Below are 8,425 nucleotides of genomic sequence, written 5' to 3' on the forward strand. Positions count from 1 at the left end.
GTTTTTGCCATTAACTTTTGCACCAACCTAAAGGATACATATGTATATTTAAATAGATACAGACATAAGTATAAAATACATATAATAGACATTGTTAGATACAGAAACATGTATATACATTTATTTAAAGACATACAGATATATACAATATATAATATGTATACAAAAGGTATAATAAATATATAATTTCCATATACAGTAACTTCTCATTTAATATCACAAATAAGTCCTTGAAAGTAGCAACTATAAGCAAAAGGACCTATTGTCTGCTGTGGGAATTTAACTCTTGTTTGTACCTACAGTAAAATTGGTTATACAGTAAGTCATTTTGTTTAAACTTGCAGTTTCTACTTTTTTTTTTTTTTTTTTTTTAGAAAGAGACTCGGTCTGTCGCCCAGGCTGGAGTGCAATGGCGTGATCTCAGCTCACTGCAAGCTCCACCTCCCACCTTCAAACGAATTCTCCTGCCTCAGCCTCCCGAGTAGCTGGGACTACAGGCGTGCACGATCATGCCCAGCTAATTTTTGTATTTTTTAGTAGAGATGAGGTTTCACCATGTTGGCCAGGCTGGTCTTGAACTCCTGACCTCAGGTGATCCACCCACCTCAGCCTCCTGAAGTGCTGGGATTACAGACGTGGGCTAACACACCTGGCCAGAGTTGTAGTTTCTGACAACCTGTCGATGATGTTAGGTGAGGCCTTGCCGTATATATTATATGGTGTCTCTGGTATTGTCTCTGATGGATAATAGTTATATTTACTTGGAAGCACCGAGTTAAGAGTCAGTCAGTTTGTGCTTAAGTCAATGTTGTAAGGACCTTGGACCTATGTTTACTGCTTCCCTGAAATCTTCTCATCCGTTTCTTCTTCCTCATTCTCCTAGTTAATAAAAACATATGGCATCTTTCAAAATTGCTGAATGAGTCGATTTTAAATGCTCTCACCTCCCAAAAACGATACGTGACATGAGGTGATGCATTGGTTAAGGAACCCGATCTAACCGTTCCACAACGTATGCATTTATTAAAACACTGCATGCTGCCCTAGAAATACATACAATTCTTATTTGTCAATCACAAGGAAATAGTATTCAGCTGAAAAAAAAAAAAAAAAAAAGAATGGAGTCCTGACCAGGTGTGGTGGCTCGCACCTGTCATCCCAGTACTTTGGGAGGCCAAGGTGGGTGGATCGTCAGAGGTCAGGAGTTTGAAACCAGCCTGGCCAATATGGTGAAACCCTGTCTCTACTAAAATACAAAAATTAGCCAGGTGTGGTGGTGCGTACCTGTCATCCCAGCACTTTGGGAGGCCGAGGCGGGTGGATCACCTGAGGTCGGGAGTTCGAGACCAGCCTGACCAACATGTAGAAACCTCATATCTACTAAGAAAAAAAAAAAAAAAGACAAAATTAGGCATGGTGGTGGGCGCCAGTAATCCCAGTTACTCGGGAGGCTGAGGCAGGAGAATTGCTTGAAACCGGGAGGTGGAGGCTGCGATGAGCTCAGATTGAGCCATTGTACTCCAGCCCGAGCAACAACAGCAAAACTCTGTCTAAAAGAAATAATGAGATCCTGTCATTTGCAACATGGATGGAAGAGGGGGTCACTATGTTCAGTGAAATAAGCAGGCACAGAACGACACATTTTGCATGTTCTCACGCGTGTGTGGGAGCTAAAAATTGAACAAAAAAATTAAACTCAGGGACATGGAGAGGAGGAGGATGGTGACCGAAGGCTGAGAAAAGGAACAGGGAGGAAGGAAATAGTAGAGATGGTAATGGGTACAAAAATATCCTTATACCCCATGTCTATATACACTGCTATGATAGACTGGATAAAGAAAATGTGGCACACACAGGCCATGGAATACTATGCAGCCAGAAAAAAGGATGAGTTCATGTCCTTTGCAGGGACATGGATGAAGCTGGAAACCATCATTCTCAGCAAACTCACGCAAGAACCGAAAACCAAACACCACATGTTCTTACTCATAAGTGGGAGTTGAACAATGAGAACACACGGACACAGGGAGGGGAACATCACATGCTGGGGCCTGTCAGGGGTTGGGGGCTAGGGGAGGAGAGCATTAGGAGAAATACCTAACGTAGATGACGGGTTGATGGATGCAGCAAACCACCCTGGCGCGTGTACACCTGGGTAACCAACCTGCACGTTCTGCACCTGTACAACGAAAACAGCGGAATTGACATCATGAAATAAAATGATAAATGCTTCTCACACAATGAAATGATAAATGCTTGAGGTGGTAAATATCCCAGTTACGGTGGTTTGATCATGATACATTGTATGCTTGTATCAAAACAGCACACGTGGCTGGGTGCAGTGGCTCACGCCTCTAATCCCAGCACTTTGGGAGGCTGAGACAGGTGGATCACAAGGTCAGGAGTTCAAAACCAGCCTGGCCAAGATGGTAAAACCCCGTCTCTACTAAAAATACAAAAATTAGCTGGGCGCAGTGACAGGCGTCTGTCATCCCAGCTACTCAGGAGGCTGAGGCAGGAGAATCGCTTGAACCCGGGAGGCAGAGGTTGCAGTGAGCCAAGATAGTGCCACTGCACTCCAGCCTGGGTGACAGAGTGAGACTCTGTCTCAAAAAAAAATAAAAATAAAAATAAAAAAGCACATGTATCCCATAAATATATGCAACTATTATATACCCATAATCATTGATACATTTAAAAAAAAAACTAAAAATTATTCCTTATGATTACCGTGTGCCCCCAAAGACCAGTGTGCTGCAAACTCAGGGCACACCAACATGGCCATGGCACATGTATACACATGTAACAAACCTGCATGTTGTGCACATGTACCCTAGAACTTCAAGTATGATAAAATAAAGTAAAATAAAATAAAAAATTAAGTAAGGCCAGGCACGGTGGCTCAAGCAGGTAATCCCAGCACTTTGGGAGGTTGAGGCGGGTGGATCACTTGAGGTCAGGAGTTTGAGACCAGCCTCAACACGGTGAAACCCCGTCTCTATTAAAACTATGAACATTAGCTGGGTATGGTGGCAAATGCCTGTAATCCCAGTTCCTTGGGAGGCTGAGGCAGGAGAATCACCTCAGCCTGGGAGGCAGAGGCTGCCGTGAGCCCAGCTTGCACCACTGCACTCCAGCCTGGGTGACACATGAGAATCCCTCTTAAAGACAAAACAAAGCACAAATTAAATAAATAACCCTTCCCCTTCCCATCTCTTCTCGTTTCTAAACTCCTCCTGACTGATTTTTGAAAGAAAAAAAAAAAACAAAAAAAACATTTTTTTTTCCCACCTGGCAATTGCTATTATAGTTTCTTAATCCTTCAGTGAAATTGCAAAAGGCTTTCCTGTCATTCTCTAAATGGCGCTGAGCCATTTGTGGTGGGACCCGAGGATCCCCTGCCGCTTGGCCCCTCTGCGTTAAACGGCTTTTTGCCAAATCTCAAGCTAGACCGAGCTTTGCATTCAGCGGACAGGGCCCTTGGGGTTTCCCAGAAAAAAAAAAAAAATGCAGACGTTTATGGAAAATAATACAGCTTGATGATTCTGGACTGCACTTGTGAATGTATTATAAGAAAAGAAAATTCAATCTTTCAGGATATATATATATTTTTTGACTGCAATTGGGCTACGAGAATAAGCATTTTTTTTTGCATTGTTACGAACGGTTTTATGTCCACTGGGGAGGAATTATGTATAACACGGGGATGGAAGTTAAGATATGTGTGTGTGTCTGTGTCTGTACAGGACTGCGCGTGTGTGTAAGATGTGTGATGATGTGTTTGCATGCATGCACCTGCACTTGTAAGCGTTGCGAACACAGTAGGGTGTGTTTGCCAAGTCTCTGCCTGGGATGTTGAGGTTTTTCTTTCCACTGGAGACATTCTGTGGCCCACACTGATACAAAGATGCATTTTCCATGTTGGAGTGATCCATTTGGCATCCTCGGACAGGCAGAGAGGAGGCTGGCACAGAGGGCAGCCCCCTGACGCCTTACGGACTCCAAGACTTAGCAGGGACGTGCAGGGTTGTGAAGTTCAGCGTCCGAGCCTTGGTTGGAACCTGCCTTTGGATTTCTCCGGGTGGGACTCCAGGGGACGCTTAGGGATGTCCAGGGGAAGGAAACTCGCCTTCTCATGAAAAGCCATGTCACCCTCACAGAACCTTGGCATTGAGACATCACTTCTTCCGTATTAACCTGACATTGGTCTCCCGGAGTGCGTCAAGGTTTACCTGGTGCTTTGGTGCATTAAGAGCAGATAGAATCGGACTTTCTCGTGGTAGACTTTTGCATATGGGAAGGCATGCGTCATCACATTCTTGCCGAGTTCCCTCTTGCCTGGGAGGTTGTTATTTTTTGGACTGAGTATCTCTAGAGGCACTGTCCTTCCTTCCCCCAATACCGAGGACTGTACATGTGTTCCCATCACCACTGCATCAGCTGCTCACCTCTAGCATGAATCTAATTTACCGCTACCATGACTCTTTTGCCAGATGATACCTGACCATCTCAGGATGCAAAGGGACCACCTTGAGAGTGTTCTGAGATTGCATCACTGTCCGTGCTCATTAAACATACACAGAGACTCACACACACATGCATGAGCACACGTACGCAGGTACATCTCTCTTACACACACAAACGCACACACCTCTCACACATGCACACACAGGTCCGTGTTCGCAACGCTTACAAGTGCAGGTGCATGCATGCAAACACATCATCACACATCTTACACACACGCGCAGTCCTGTACACACACACACACACACACTGAAATCCTTCCTTTCAACAAGAACCTACCTTCAGAGCCCATCAAACACCCAGTTCCTAAACCCCACCTCTTTCGCTCCATCTTTCAGCAGGGTTCTTCTTGCTTGTTTATTTATTTTGCCAGACTGTAATGTTGGACTGAACCTCCAAGACCTCCACGATTCTATTAAACGTAAATCACCTAAATGCTTCAATTAAAATGCAGAGATTGGCCGGGCGCGGTGGCTCAAGCCTGTAATCCCAGCACTTTGGGAGGCCGAGACAGGCGGATCACGAGGTCAGGAGATGGAGACCATCCTGGCTAACACGGTGAAACCCCGTCTCTACTAAAAATACAAAAAAATTAGCTAGGTGCGGTGGCGGGCACCTGTAGTCCCAGCTACTCGGGAGGCTGAGGCAGGAGAATGGCGTGAACCCGGGAGGCGGAGCTTGCAGTGAGCCGAGATCCGGCCACTGCACTCCAGCCTGGGCAACCGAGTGAGACTCCTTCTAAAAAAAAAAAAAAAAATGCATAGATTATCAGTGCACATTTAAATAAAAGTACGTGCTGCTTAGAAGACACACACCTAAAAATATAATAAAACCAAGTCTGTAAATAGGGAGATTAAAAAACAGTCAATTCTCATGGTTGGGAGATTCTGTATTTACAAAGTCACCTAGTTACAGCCAGGCGAGGTGGCTCACACCTGTGATTTCAGCACTTTGAGAGGCAGAGACGGGTGAATCACTTGAGGTCAGGAGTTGGAGACTAGCCTGACCAACATGGAGAAACCCCGTCTCTACTAAAAATACAAAATTAGCCGGGTGTGGTGGTGTGCACCTGTCATCCCACCTACTCGGGAGGCTGAGGCAAAAGAATCACTTGAACCTGGGAGGTGGAGGCTGCAGTGAGCCAAGATCACACCACTGCACTCCAGCCTGGGCGACAGAGCGTGACTGTGTCTCAAAACAAAACAAAACAAAAATCACCTACTCACTAAAATGTTTTGGTAACCCCAAATGCAGTACTATGACACTTTTGGCTTTATTTGTAGACAAGTGCAGATGAGGCTGACCAAAGGGAGGACCTTTCTTTTTGTTCCATTCATACTGTAAACAAGGGTCTTTTTGTGGTTTATTTAGTGTCACTTTTTTTTTTTTTTTTTGCATTGCTATGTTTGCTGGTGGTGGTTTTGCTATTTACAACGGCCCTCGAGTACTGGGCCATTGTCTAGCGTTGCACAGTGTCTAGCGTTGCACAGTGCAAGAAGGCTGTGATGTACCTTATAGAGAAAATATGTGTTTTAGACAAGCTTTGCTCAGCATGAGCTATCGTGTGATTGGCTGTGAGTTCGTTGTTAATGTGTCAGCAATATCTGTGAAATAGGCTTTCTTTCAACAGAAATTCACTTTCAATAAGGTTACGTACTGATCGGCTGATGAAAACATGACCAGAAACTTTTGGAATTAAATCCTGTATTTCCCTTTGGAACAGGGGTTCCATATGCTCCCATTACTTGTTCATGACAACTTTACAGAACCTCTCGGCGGGGTGTGATGGCTCACACCTGTCATCCCAGCACTTTGGGAGGCCAAGGCAGGAGGATCACCTGAGGCCAGGAGTTTGAGACAAGCCTGGCCAATATGGTGAAACCCCGTCTCTACTAAAGGTATGAAAATTAGCCAGGTGTGGTGGTGGGTGCCTGTAGACCCCGCTACTCCTGGAGAATGAGGCAGAAAAATAGCTTAAACCGAGGAGGCAGAGGTTGCAGTGAGCTGAGATCATGCCACTGCACTCCAGCCTGGGCGACAGAGCAAGACTCTGACTCAAAAAACAAACAAACAAATAAAACACCTCTACTTCCAGTCATGAGAACCAATTGCACAATGCAACTACTAACAAAAATAACATTGATGAGGTCATGTTAATGTCAAAGTAGGATTTCACACAAATAAATAATACTAAAGATGAAAAGAAAAACTTGGAATAAACTCCCATGAATATAAAATAGTTATAAATGTGTATGCAACAAATCAATCCAATTCAAAATATACAAAGCAAAATGGATAGAAATGAAATAAATGAAATCCACAATTTTAGTAGGAATTTTTTAAAATATACTTTCTCAGTAACAAAGAGAACAAACATACCTAAAGGGATGCATTTAAGGTTTCAATTTTGTTCAAAAATACTGCTTGACTTTTGCATAGTGGGCAGGTTTAGAACTCTACGCCCAGTGACTGAAAAATATTCATCCATTTTAAGGGATGAAACGTTTACAAGATACAGCTAAATGCTAGTCTACGAAGCAAATCTCAACAAACATCCAACTACTGATATCATACAAAGTACATTCCTTAGCTCCAGTGAAATTAAGCTGGAAATAAATATCAAAACAATGACCACTACGTTCCAAAATTTAAAAGATATGCACTGTACTTTGTATTTTTTTTTTTTTTTTTTTGAGACGGTGTCTTGCTCTGTCGCCCAGGCTGGAGTGTAGTGGTGTAATCTCGGCTCACTTCAACCTCCCCCTCCTTGGTTCAAGCCAGACTCCTGCCTCAGCCTCCCAAGTAACTGGGACTACAGGCGCCCGCCACCTCGCCCGGCTAATTTTTTGCATTTTTAGTAGAGACGGGGTTTCACCGTGTTAGCCAGGATGGTCTCAATCTCCTGACCTCGTGATCCACCTGCTTCGGCCTCCCAAAGTGCTGGGATTAAAGGCATGAGTGACCGCACCCGGCCTCTACTTTCAAATAAGCCATGAGTCAAAGAGTAAATTAAAGCAAACAGAAACTATTTTGATCAGAATGGTAATCAAAATATGACCTGTCAGAGTTTAAAAGCATCTCAAGCAGAGTTGTAAGGGGAATTTAGAATTACTTTGAATTACTTTGTAAAAAAAAGAAGAAAGACTGAAAGCCAGTGAGTTAAGAATTCATCTTACGAAGTCAGAGATAAATTAAACCCAAGGAAATAACAAAAATTAATGAATTAAAGAATAAACACAACAGAGAGAAAAATCAAGAGAACAAAGAGTCAGTTGTGTAAAAGGACCAATGAGAATTATCTAACCCTGGCAATATGGACCAAAAAAATAAATAAATAAAACCTAGAGATATTAAAAAGGAGGGCCAGGAGAAGAAGGATATACCTGTAAGTTTTATATATATATGTAAAGCCTCCCGAGTAGCTGGGATTACAGGCACCTGCCATCACGCCCAGCTAATTTTTGTATTTTTAGTAGAGACAGGGTTTCGTCATGTTGGCCGGGCTGGTCTCAAACTCCTGACCTCAACAGATCCACCTGCCTCGGCCCCCCAAAGTACTGGGATTACAGATATGAGCCACTGCACCTGTCCAGAAGCATATTTTAAACACGAACTAGTTTTATGTTCTATAGACACAGGACATCAAGACTCAGAGAGATGCTACATAATTCTGAGACATCAGCTTAAAAGGATGCTTCATTTGACTCCAGCAAATCAAAGTTTTAAAGAGATTTCGGCCAGATGTGACCTCCTCCACTCCCTCAGACCCTGGGAGAATTGAGTGGTCATCCCTTCCCTCCTCCACTCCCTAAAAACCTGGGAGAAGTGGGTGGTCATCCCCTCCTTCCTCCACTCTCAGACCCTGGGAGAAGTGGGTGGTCATCCCCTCCCTCCTCCACTC

This window comes from Piliocolobus tephrosceles, chromosome Y (assembly GCF_002776525.5).
Source record: "Piliocolobus tephrosceles isolate RC106 chromosome Y, ASM277652v3, whole genome shotgun sequence".
NCBI lineage: Eukaryota > Metazoa > Chordata > Mammalia > Primates > Cercopithecidae > Piliocolobus > Piliocolobus tephrosceles.